Source organism: Lipophrys pholis (assembly GCF_963383615.2).
Source record: "Lipophrys pholis genome assembly, chromosome: 7".
Taxonomy (NCBI): Eukaryota; Metazoa; Chordata; class Actinopteri; order Blenniiformes; family Blenniidae; genus Lipophrys; species Lipophrys pholis.
The window spans coordinates 2,219,121-2,231,606 of NC_137638.1; the positions used below are offsets into that span (position 1 = coordinate 2,219,121).

Below are 12,486 nucleotides of genomic sequence, written 5' to 3' on the forward strand. Positions count from 1 at the left end.
CCAAGGTGGAACTTTTTGAAAAAACCTCTTTTTCAATGGAAATGGGAGGAAAACGCTACTTTTAGAAAAATGATTGGACTCAAACCAATATCGCATCGGTTCTGGGGGTCCACTTACATGACCACGGTGCTCGGAACTCCGTCTACAAGGACGTGGAGGAAAAACACGCCACTTTTGAAGTGCTGCTACTGGTACGGCTCAACATAGTCGGAGTAACTAGTAGTTCTGCACATGCTCCGCCGTGGCGTCAGGACTCCCATTCCACATTCTCCTGGAAATTGGTACTTTTATTTTGACAGTCACCGTAATAACAATCCAACTTGGTACTTTTATTTTGACAATCCACCGTTGTGGTCTGTACTCTCATTGCCAATGTTTATAGCGTTTGTGTTCTCCACGTGATTTAGTTACGAAAACAACCAACAAACCAGCGTTTTCAGTGTTTCTGCCAGTTCTGTGGGATTGGACTTCGTTTTCAGAACGACAACGTATTATTGTAAATAAACATTTCACTTGGAATGTTGACACGTTAACGGGGTTTCAATCTGGTTGAAGTGACGTTTCAATACCATGCACATAACCACATCAAAATCATGAACTGGTTAATAGATATATATATATATATATATATATATACCAACAGAATAATATGTTCCTGTTTCATTTGCTTTATTTTGTCAGGAGAATCCGTCTCAAGGCCTCTGAGACAAAGTTGTTGCTGTGGTACAATAATTTGTTTTCCTCCATTACTCAGAATGGAACAGTTTGTTTTTTCAAAGGTCATGGCGGCGTCAAACTAAATCAATCAAATTAGAAATATCGAGCAGCTGCGCCACATTCTAACGTCTTTTTACTTTCTACAGTGAGAAAAAACGAGCGGGTCGGTTTTGGTCACCAAATATCTGAATGTGAGGAGATCCACTCCGGCCCACAGCGTTACACGTGTTTTCTTTTAGCGCCACGATAAAGAGGACAGTTCCGTTGATTTTGCCGTGAGCGAAGTTCTGTCGATGTCTTTAGAGCGGCGCAGTGGAAATGGACTTTACCGCAGGAGCCGGCGGAGCGGCACGAACCAGTAGAATGATGTAATAACTTTCGAAATATATAAATAAATAAATAACTTCAAGAAAATGTCACTAGCATGATAGCCGTTAGCTCATATCGAGCTAGGGCAGGTAGCGACAGCACTGTGAAACACTGAGCAGGGAGCGTCTCCATGGCAACAGAAGCTGATCTCCTTTGATCTCCTCCACGAGGTGCCTCTTTCATCCACTTTGTTTGGGACATTTTTATTGAATTTTTTTTTTGCAGTTTTTTGTGGATTTATTCTGGTGAGCTGTTAACAAAATCTCTAAAAATAAACTTTTCTTTATGATATTTTGCACGTTCATCCTGTAGGTCTGGTGTTCGACACCTTTGCTTTAAGGCCCCGTTCACATGGTAACGATGATCCGAGTCACTGAAATTGCAGCTTTTGAAAAAAAATGGCTGCTAAGGTGGAAGTTTAAAAAAAAAAAAAAATCGTTCGGTCTCCATCGCCACGGAAACAGGTGAAAACAAGACGCTCGTTTCTGTGTTTAGAGTTTCACGTTTATACGTCGGTTTTGAAAACGAGGTCCATTTACACAGAAACGGCAGAAATGTTGAAAATGTAGTTACCGTGCCCGAGGCACAAGATGGCGCTGTAGTTTGTTTTTGTAATGAAAGCACACACACACACGCAGCAGAGAACAAAACGCTCTAAACATTAACAATGTGAGAACGCGGACATTCTAGCGGACAGACCACCAAGTTGGATTGTTATTACGGTGACTGTCAAAATAAAAGTCCCAGGAGAATATGGACTGAGAGTCATGACACCACGGAGGCCGCCATGTTTGTTACTGTCCATCTACTTGTGAAATATTTGCGCATGTGTACTCGCAGCGTTTTCCCCCATTGCTACAATTTCAAAAAATGCTTCCCCCCCCCCCCCCCCGTTTCCACGGAGACCATGCCTTTTCGGAAAAGTCCCACCTCGGAAGTTTTCCATTGTCGCTATAAACGGGCAGCTTGAGTTAAAAATGCGATTCAGAATTCTGCAATTGACCAACTCAAGTCGCTTCGTGATGTAAGTCACCTTCAGAACGCTGGCGTTGGTGAAATCTGCAGGATCGGCGCCAGAACCCCCGACAGCTGGCGCTTCGGGGCGCCTTTCATTCCGCAGACTTTAAACACTCCGCTCGACTCTCCAAGGAGCCGACAGGTGATTTCAGCTGTACTCAAATTACTCTCAGCGCCACTCAATCACTTTCAATTAGCCGGCAGAAGGACCGTGGCTCTCACTGCATCAGCTGGAGGTCTGAGCAGAGAACATTTGCTTCCCTGTTTTAAATTAGAGCACAAACGGCTGAAACACTCTTTTTTTTTTTTTTTTTCATATGCTAAGAAGAGGCAGAGGAATTACGGGGAGTTCCTCAGTTTTCGCTCATATTTTCTCCGTTTATGAGAATTTCTTTATGTTTGGAAAAAAAGACACAAAGTGAAAAAGAACAATGCAGTAATCGCAGCCACATCAAGAAAGTACATTCAAGGTTTACTTTTTCCTGGAAGAAAGTCTTTGCCAACTTTATTTGGATGGTTGTTTTTTTTTTTTAATCAAAACTTTTAATTAGTTGCTGTTTACCGGTTTCACTTCTGGGTTTTAATCACAAACACGATATCATTTAGTGGCAGACCGACTTAACGGCGGCTGAAAGTCTCATTTCATGTTTGTTTCTGATCGTTTCTCTGAGATTTCTCTGCAATGTGACTTCAGGCGTCGTGGGCGTGGAGGAATAAACCGAGAACTTCCAGCCTCGTCTTTGATTGTTTGCATCACGAGGCTCAAACCAAACATGATTTTTTTTTATATTAGAAATTACAATTTTTTTTTTTTTTTATTTCTTTTTGAGTTTCCAGGTTTCTTTGTTAAAGTGAGAAAATGAAAAGCAGTTAGAAAAGAAAGTTTAAGACATTTAGAGCATCTTCCTCCTCTAACATCAGATTATAGGGCATTGTCCTCTTAACATCTAGATTGTAGAGCATCTTCCTCCCCTAACATCCAGATTATAGAACATCTTCCTCCTCTAACATCAGATTGTAGAGCATCTTCCTCCCCTAACATCCAGATTATAGAACATCTTCCTCTTAACATCTAGATTGTAGAGCATCTTCCCCTTCTAACATCCAGATCATAGCACATCTTCCTCTTAACGTCTAGATTATAGAGCATCCTCCTCCTCTAACATCAGATTATAGGGCATTGTCCTCCTCTAACATCCAGATTATAGAACATCTTCCTCTTAACATCTAGATTGTAGAGCATCTTCCTCCCCTAACATCCAGATTATAGAACATCTTCCTCTTAACATCTAGATTGTAGAGCATCTTCCTCCCCTAACATCCAGATTATAGAACATCTTCCTCCTCTAACATCAGATTGTAGAGCATCTTCCTCCCCTAACATCCAGATTATAGAACATCTTCCTCTTAACATCTAGATTGTAGAGCATCTTCCCCTTCTAACATCCAGATCATAGCACATCTTCCTCTTAACGTCTAGATTATAGAGCATCCTCCTCCTCTAACATCAGATTATAGGGCATTGTCCTCTAACATCCAGATTATAGAACATCTTCCTCTTAACATCTAGACTGTAGAGCATCTTCCCCCTCTAACATCCAGATCATAGAACATCTTCCTCTTAACGTCTAGATTATAGAGTATCTTCCTCCACTAACATCAGATTATAGAGCATCTTCCTCCTCTAACATAAGATTATAGAGCCTCTCCCCCTTCAACGTCCAGATTATAGAGCATCTTCCTCCGCTAACATCCAGATTATAGAGCATGACTGATATAAACAGAGCAGTTAAGATGATAAATGATTTAATGATGGAGCAGATTAGAAAGCCGCTCCTCTTTTTAAATCTCTGGATGTCACAGTTTCCTGGTTTCCCACGTTGGAAGACACCAGGTTTGGTTTTGTTTCCAGCTCAGTGGCGGAAGCTTCCCTCCAGAGGAGATGAATGTCGTCGTGTGAGAAGCTCTGGTGCATAGAGCAAATAAGCTGAGGGTCTCGAGACCAGAAGAGGGACTTTGGTTCATTTGTCGAAGTCCAGAGAGGAAGAAGAGGAAGAGGAGGAAGAGGAGGAGGTTCAGAGAACACAATTCGGCCAAAGGTTAGGTTTTGTAATTATTTATTGGTTTATATGAATGTATGTTAACAACTTTTTGAAAGCACTATTGACTCAGAATGAATTTCCAGGGATAATTTGTCTTTATCTAAGAATGGTTCCAGAACATTTTGAGATTGTTTGGGTCAAAGGTCAAGGTCAAGGTCACGAAAAGGTCAAAAATGTATTTTCATCATAATGCGGTCAGTTTTAATCCGATTGCTGTCAAACCAACGCCAGAATGTTTCATTTTTAATTTCTTATCCTCCGATATGCCAAATAATGCCGTGACTTCTCTACCCTGGTTAGTGGTCGGGAGGTCAAAGGTCAAGGGGTCACACACAAATTGTAAAATGTGTCCATCAGTGTCAAACTGTGACGACACGAAGCGATTCAAACGACCAGGACAGATGATGGCAGGAGCTTCGTGGTGGATCAGATAACCTCGTAATCCATCAGTTTCCAGGGTAAACGAACATTCTAGTGGACAGACGACCAATTTGGTCTGTTATTACGGTGACTTTCAAAATAAAACTACCAATTTGGATTGTTATTACGGTGACTGTCAAAATAAAAGTACCAAGTTCCAGGATAATATGGACTTGGAGTCGTTATGAATTCCGGTTTGTGGTATTTATCAAGTACTCGTATCAGTACTTGGTAATCTGGAGCTGATCGGTGTGTGTGTGTGTGTGTGTGAGTGTGCGTGTGTGTGTTGTGTGTGCGTGTGTGTTCTTCCTCCCACAGTGTGTGATAACAGTGAAACACCACTGCGCTCCGGGTCACTCCGACACACACAGACACACACTCCGCTCCTCCTTCTGCCCTTGGTGTTGTCCTTCTCTAACTCTTAGTACACACATGTACACACATGTACACACACACACAGCTGCCAGGCCAGCAGCAGCAGCAGACCTCCTCTGCCCTCTCACATGCAGGATTTCATCATCATCATCATAAGATACACAGACGAGACGCCACATCTGAAAAGGGAAAAGATCCATAATTCCACGCTTAATTAAAACTGGATAAACGGGGAGTTAATTGCCAAGAAGCGCAATTAATGAAGCGGCACTGTAGGTGTGTGTGTGTGTGTGTGTGCTGCCAGAGTGACAGTCACGGCGTAACGTGCGAGCTTCACCGGGGTATCGCGGGCAAAGCGGCGGGGGTAATAAATCTGAAGTGAAGGGATTATCTAACGGGATGAATTTATGATCGGCTCGGCAAAGAGAGTTTTTAAAATATCTTTTTTAATTTTTATTTGTCGGCTCCACAAAAACTCATGAGTCATCTGAAACACAACACATGCGGCATTTCAGCAGTCATGTATGGTGGGCGTCATACTGTGTGTGTGTGTGTGTGTGTGTGTGTGTGTGTGTGTGTGTGTGTGTGTGTGTGTGTGTGTGTGTGTGTGTGTGTGTGTGTGTGTGTGATCTCAACCCAACAGTGAGAAATAATTGGAGTTCTACATTGGCAGAATATACTGCTGTGCTGCATTTCTCTGAATATGTAACTGATGGAGGCATGAGGAGAGAGAGAGTGTGTGTGTGTGTGTGTGTGTGTGTGTGGGGGGGGGGGGGGGGGGGGGGGGGGGGGGGGGTTGCCTCATTCCCATTCATGTGAGGCATAATAAAATAATCTTTTTGATTTGCAAGCAGTAAATTCTCTTGGCGTTGGGGCGCAGCGCTGCACATGTCGGAGGGTTTAAGTGAAGCGGCGTGTCCTTGGCTGCCTGAACACAGACCGTGACGTCTCACTGCACCGGACCGGTTTTCCCCGCTGCCTTTTGTCGCCGCTTCACAAATGCCACGGCTGCAGCATCCCTCCGGCTCATGGAGACTCCCCTCCAGGATGCCAGATTTCTTTCTCTCTCTCTTTATTTCCTTTTTTCCCCCCATTCCTCCCGTGGAAGTCGACGAGCAGCGCCGCTCCTCAAGGTGTTCGCTGGATCGGCCGGGTCATCTCGGGCCTGGGCGTCGCTCCGTATATGGTCTGGGCTAAATCTGGAGGTCAGAGAACACTCACTACTCATGTGCATCTCCCCCCAAGGCGCACACACAAGAAATAGGACAGCCAAGTGCAAGGGTATCCTGGGAAAAAAATAAAAAATAAAAAGGATAAAAAGGACTTGCCGTGGACAAAGCAGTCTATTGCTGCCAAGCCAAGCAGACGGGGGAGAGCTGAGCAGGAGTGACACGGTGGTATCTGCTGCTGCTGCTGCTGCTGCTGCTGCGTTACATAAAATGACCTTCACATTGAACAGCAGGCGGATAGTAGCAGCAGCAGAGAATAAACCATGACTGGGCTCCGCTGGAAATTGTGCACACGGAGCAGAAATGAGGCATTATGCTCAGTGGCGTCTCAGAAATCTTTGGCTCTAGTTCAACACACACACACACACACAAGTTGGAAGCAGCCTTGATTTCAAGGTCTTCCTCAAGGACACTTTGATCTACGCGAGATAGGGCATTGAACCGACAACCTTGTGATTGGAACCCATCGGATCACATTCAAGTCCGCCGAGGGCGCTTTGGCCTTAAATGGTGTTTGTTTTTCTCCCCCGTCTCCTCCTCCACTCTCTCCGTTTCCTCCTATACAGGCAGTTAGTAAAGAGGGGGAATAGAAGAGGAGGAGGAGGAGGGCAAGAGAAAAGACTGGAACAGACTATGGCTTGTTGACGAGTCTCAGGCCACGTTTACATGCACTGCGGTTTTTACCAAAAAATTATATTTCCCACTATGTTTACAAAAAAAAAAAAAATGTATTAACAAATACTGCTGGTTTAGAGCTGCTATGAGGAGGCAAACCTGTAGGGGGGCAGTGTAACGAGATGCATGAAGCCATGATAGCCAATCGGATATCCGCTGACCGCCCTTTAGATTCAAATGGAGATACAGTTTTTCTAAATCTCCACTGTGGCCAGAGTTTTCAGGAATCATCGTCTGTTGAGCGTCGCAGCTGAATTTATGTGTAAATGCAGAGAAATATGCGTTTTTTTAAATACCCGGGTACGTGTACACGTGGCCTCACACACATTTCCCTCTGAAGGTACCCTACCTGTTTTTCCTTCAGCCCTACTGGCAGAATGAAGTCTGTCATTTTAATTTGAGTGGAGGTCGCCGGCAGTCCCACTCTTAGTCTTTATTTTTATAATTTGTGGATGAAGGTTTTCAGTCTCGCCAGTTTTCTTTCTTCCATTTTCTTGCGAAAGTTTGAATATTTTTGTTGCGGTCCTTCTCTATAGGTTGAGGCTGCTTAACCTGCCCAGTCTTTGTTTATTCCACATGGCGTGTATAACAGAGACTATATTCTCTTTAGCTCTGAAAACAAAGAAAACTACATTTGAGACAGAAAAAAAGTGTGTTTTTGTCTTTTCAGTGATAATTCAGAACAACGCTGTAGAATTGGACCCGGCAGCTTTGGTATCGGCTCAATTGTCTGGCGTGTTACTGGTGATTTACAGTCCTCATTGTGGCGTGTGAGCACTCACACGAGCGAAAACGTGAGATTTACGATGGAATCCCAACAAGTGATTGACACATTTGCCTCGGTTCAGGATCCGCAGGCTCCACTTTGTCCTTTCAGAAGGTTAAACAATTCCCCCGTTCGTCCTTATCGGAGCTTTACACTGGCGAACATAATTGTGAACAGCAGGTTCACGCGGCGGACGACCCGGCGGAGGGACTCGGGAGGATTTTTCCTCCATCGCCGGCTCAGCAGGATCGTACAGCTGCGATAAACCGCACGCTCAGCGCTTTGAGCAAACAGAGCGGAGACGGCGCCGTCGCCGGGATCAGCTTCACACTGATGGAGTCACGCAAACTGCTGAGGAAGTCGTGAAAAAACTTTGAGGCTAATTAACTGTTTTTCTTATGGTCCAGGATGATTTTAATCTGGGATGCAACGATACCAATTTATTATTTTTTTTTTTAAAGGAAGAGTACAAAGTATTAAAGTTTAGCTACTTACTGATACACAGTACCAATACAAGTACTTATTAAATGCCATATATCCTCATTCATACTCCATAAGCAAACGACACATGAAGGCTATGCGTTGCCATGAACCACCCAAGTGCAGTAGTATCGGACCGATACTCGACACTGGTATCGGTACATTCCCAATTTTAAAGTCTGATTGGTATTTAGTAGTAGTTGCAAACAAAAAAATTGTCGACTCGGTTGGTTTTTTACACAACAAGGATTCGAACCCGGGTTCCCTCAAAGGGATTTAAACGACCCGCCGTCGGCGCGTCTCACATCGCGGCTGCACAGGAAGCTGCGGGCGACTTAAAATTCACCGCCAAACCCTCGTATTGAGCAACACCGATGTGCTGATCTGCCGCCTCGCGTTCTTTTGGACTCCCCCCCCCCCCCCGATGAAGCACGCCGCAGACCACCCACACAGCCCGCCGTGCTCCGCGCAGCCTAAACACTTTTCACGGCTCCTTCGCACCGAGAAGCCACGAGCCTGCCGCGGACAACGTGTGCAGGAATTTCAAGCGGCACTTCTTTCTTTCCAGGATTTCTGCAGTGAAACTTCTTCTCGTGACCCATTTTGTTTTTGTTCCGGAGCCGATTTTAGACCTGAACTAACTGAATTTGCTTTACTCTGAAAAACCCGATTCTCAGCACTCGGGTGTTAAAAATACGCTCAAAATTCAGATTAAAAAAAATAAAATAAAAATCCCTCATCGGCTCTCCAGTGGTGTAGAAGCGGGTAGAGCAGGGGTCTGCAGACACATGTGGCTCTTCAGCTCCTCTGCAGCGGCTCCATGAAGAATATCTCATGGAAATAAACATCTTATTTTATTTTTTATTTGCAAACACGGATTTTAAAGAATGTCGAATGTTAAAACGAGTAAAAATGGAAAAAAAATAGAAAGGAAAAGAAAAAAGAAATCATTTAAATCGCTGGGAAAGTTAAAACTTCTGGAACCATCAGGAACCACAGAGCGGCTCAGCTAAAAGAGCCGAGATGTGCAAAATGTAAAAAACTTTAAAAATGGTCAAATGTAATCGCATCGATCAAAATTGTACTTTTCATGATTGCAACTTTAATTTTTTTATAGCAATTTTAAAAGACGTGTCTATTCTGGATAATTTATAGGTTTTGTGGTTCAAGACTAATTTTATTTGGTAGAAAATCCAGAAAATGGCTCTTTTATGTTGCAGACCCCAGAGAGAGACGCTGGATTTCTATTTTCTTTCTTTAAAGCAGCAAAGAAACGCCTTTGTTTCTTTTTTTTAAACATTAGCGTGTAAGATGACTATTCAGTGAAATTCTATTCCTACTGTTTGCGCAGTGTCACATAATTTAATGCCCCCGCCCTACTCAGCCTCCGATTGGTTAATGTGTCTGTACGAGGGCTGATGAGCCAATCAGATCAGTGACTGCGGCGAGTTAGCCAATGAGAGGCAGCGTAGGGCGGGTCACGGTGGCTGCACACGACGCCGACTGTGTACGGTGTAAAGTTATCCCACAACTTCTGAGATATGTTTGTGCCCTCACAGCTTTTTCTTTTCTTGTTTTTTTTTTTAATGGAATGGTTTATTGCCCTGAGACGCCCTTGTACCTCCGCCGGGCCCAGCTCTCCGCCAAGTGAGGAGTTTTGCCAAATCACGGCCCTTCACGGGGAATAATGAGCCGCCGCCGCCACACAGACCGGCAATTCACATCCGTCCCGTCTCGCAAAGAAGCAGCGAGGACGATCAGAAGGAAGGGGAAATGAAAGAGGCTGCCAAAGCACCGTTCAGCGGAAGGAGAGGCATCAGTTCGTTTACCGAGAAGGTAGAAGAACTGACATTTGAGTTCCTGGGAAACGTTTGATGCCGACACTGCGAGGTGGCAGTTTGTTTATTCAGCACTGTGTACTTTAGTCTCTCCGTCAGTGCCGAGGAGTGAAAGTGATATTTAACTGCTCCTTTCTGAAATGTCACACAGTACAGAGGAGATCTGGGCGCATTGTCTCCACACAAACAACGGCGACGGAGCGGCGGCGGCGGCGGGGTAAGCAGAGACGGAACAATAGAGATTTGACTGTAAACCTAGAACGTTCGCGGCGCAGACCCGTTCTCCGCTCGTGAATAGAGACGCTCACATCTGACCCCGCTAACGGCTTGTAGTGGACTATTCCCAACAAAACATACGCTTCAGTCCTGGCACAGAGCCGCACACGTACTCCGAAATAGAACAGCGGCGTTGCGCAATCGGTGGGGTTTTGTTTGTATTTGCCAAAAAATAGAAATCCCATGAGAAGAGACATTCTTACACCAGAACCGATACGGAGAACAAAAGGCAGCAGTGGTGGCTTCCAGAGAGAAGAAGAAGACAGAAAAGCATCTGTGAAGTCTAAAACAGCTGCTTCCTGCTGTTATATACCTGTGCAAGGCATGAGCACGTCTGCGAGACGAATGTAGAACGTAGAATGTAGAATGTAGAACGTAGAATGTAGAACGTAGAATGCAGAACGTAGAATGCAGAACGTAGAATGTAGAACGTAGAATGTAGAACGTAGAATGCAGAACGTAGAATGCAGAACGTAGAATGCAGATTGTGTGACGATGCAGAGGACAAATATCCGGTTTCAAATCTGCTTGTCAGATTCTGTTCATCCTGTAAATGCTCTTTAACTTCCTCCAAATGTGACTCGGTGAATTTAAAACCAGAAACTCTGCAGTTGACGAGTGACTGGTCTGGACTCGTCGTTCCCTGAAGGTCTCTAACGGCTCCTTAAGGTCCCTAAAGGTCCCTAAAGGTTTCCACGCTTCTCGCGTTTTCGTTCCTGCAAAGTTTCGCAATTTTCTGTAAACGACGTCAAACAATGTAGTGAGCATGCTGAACCACGAGTTGGCGCCGTTGCTCGTTATGTTTTTGTCCGCGTGTATTTATTTATTTATTGGTTTGTTCAGTTTCAATTCCCTAGCCTCTGATGAAGTGACGTCATTACCCTGGTTAGTGGTTGGGAGGTCACACACAAATTGTAAAACGTGTACATCAGTGTCAAACTGTGACAACATGAAGAAATTCAAAAGACCAGGACAAATGATGGATCAACTAACCTGGTAATCCGTTGGTTTCCATGGTTAAAGAAGTTGGATTGTTGTTACGGTGACTGTCAAAATAAAAGTACCAAGACCCAGGAGAATATGAACTGGGAGTCTTCATGACGCTCTGGAGGAAAAATGTTGTTCATCTACTGAGCATGTGCAAGAACAATTATTTACTCTGGTGGTGTGGCAGCAGCACGTCCACCGTCTCCAGAAAGTGTCTTCGCCCGTTTCCACAGCGACGGAGCCCGGGCGTTTTCTTAAAAAAACAAACCTGCAACTTTCCAGTTCGGAGGCGAATAGACGCCCCAGCCTCTTCTTTATAAACACGTCAAGACCCCACCGAGCTCCCGTCTGCTTCTCGGCCGTTCGTTGTTGTTGAATTCCACGAAGAGCAACTTGGCGTAAAGTGAAATCGCTTGGAAAGCGAAAGCTGCACGAGACGGCAGCTTTCGGTTGTTTAACTGAGGTGAACAAGTGGTAATGCAAATATGCAAATAGGAACATCCTGCGCTGACATCACGGGCGGGTGTGAGTAACGGATTCTGACGGTGCAGAGCAAGACACTTCCAGCGTGTACCGCCATCTGGAGACGGTGCTAATTTAACTGTTCTCGGGATTTCTCCACAGAATAGAATACTGTCATAGTACAAGTAAGTACAATAAAATTCAAAGACAGCTCTCATGGTGCACCTACAGTAAGATAGAATTGATCAATATAAGGATTTAAAAAAAAAATATATAGAAATATATATACAAGGGAGCCAAGAGAAACTTCAAATGGGGTTTATGGTAAAACGTTCACTGAAACACTAAATTATATACTCTAAATTAGTTCAGGTCATTCCGTCTCAATATGTAGTTATAGGAAAACTATGAAGCATCCGAGTGCAAATTCTACTTTATTTGTTGGTATTTTGTTGTTTTCACTGTAAATATTACTGATTTTCAAGGTTATGTTGGGTATTTTTGAAAAGATTCTATAAATATATATATATATATATATATATATATATATATATATATATATATATTTCCAATTTAAAGTGTAAATTCGCACATTTTTCGACTGCAAATGTGACAGAGGAGATGAGCTCGGGCATTTTGCGTGTGATCCCACCTTGAACCCAAACCTCCAGAGGCGTTTCCTCTCCACTCGCCGGCCATGCCCGGCCTGATTCGGTGTGTGTGTGTGTGTGTGTGTGTGTGTGTGTGTGTGTGTGTGTGTGTGTGTGTGTGTG

General features: G+C 44.1%; 1 protein-coding gene across 1 annotated transcript in view; it reads right to left on the reverse strand.

The window, feature by feature from the left end:
• Positions 1-12,486, reverse strand: part of zmat4a (zinc finger, matrin-type 4a) — a 155,039-nt gene that overhangs the window by 64,068 nt on the left and 78,485 nt on the right. The window lies entirely within an intron of this gene.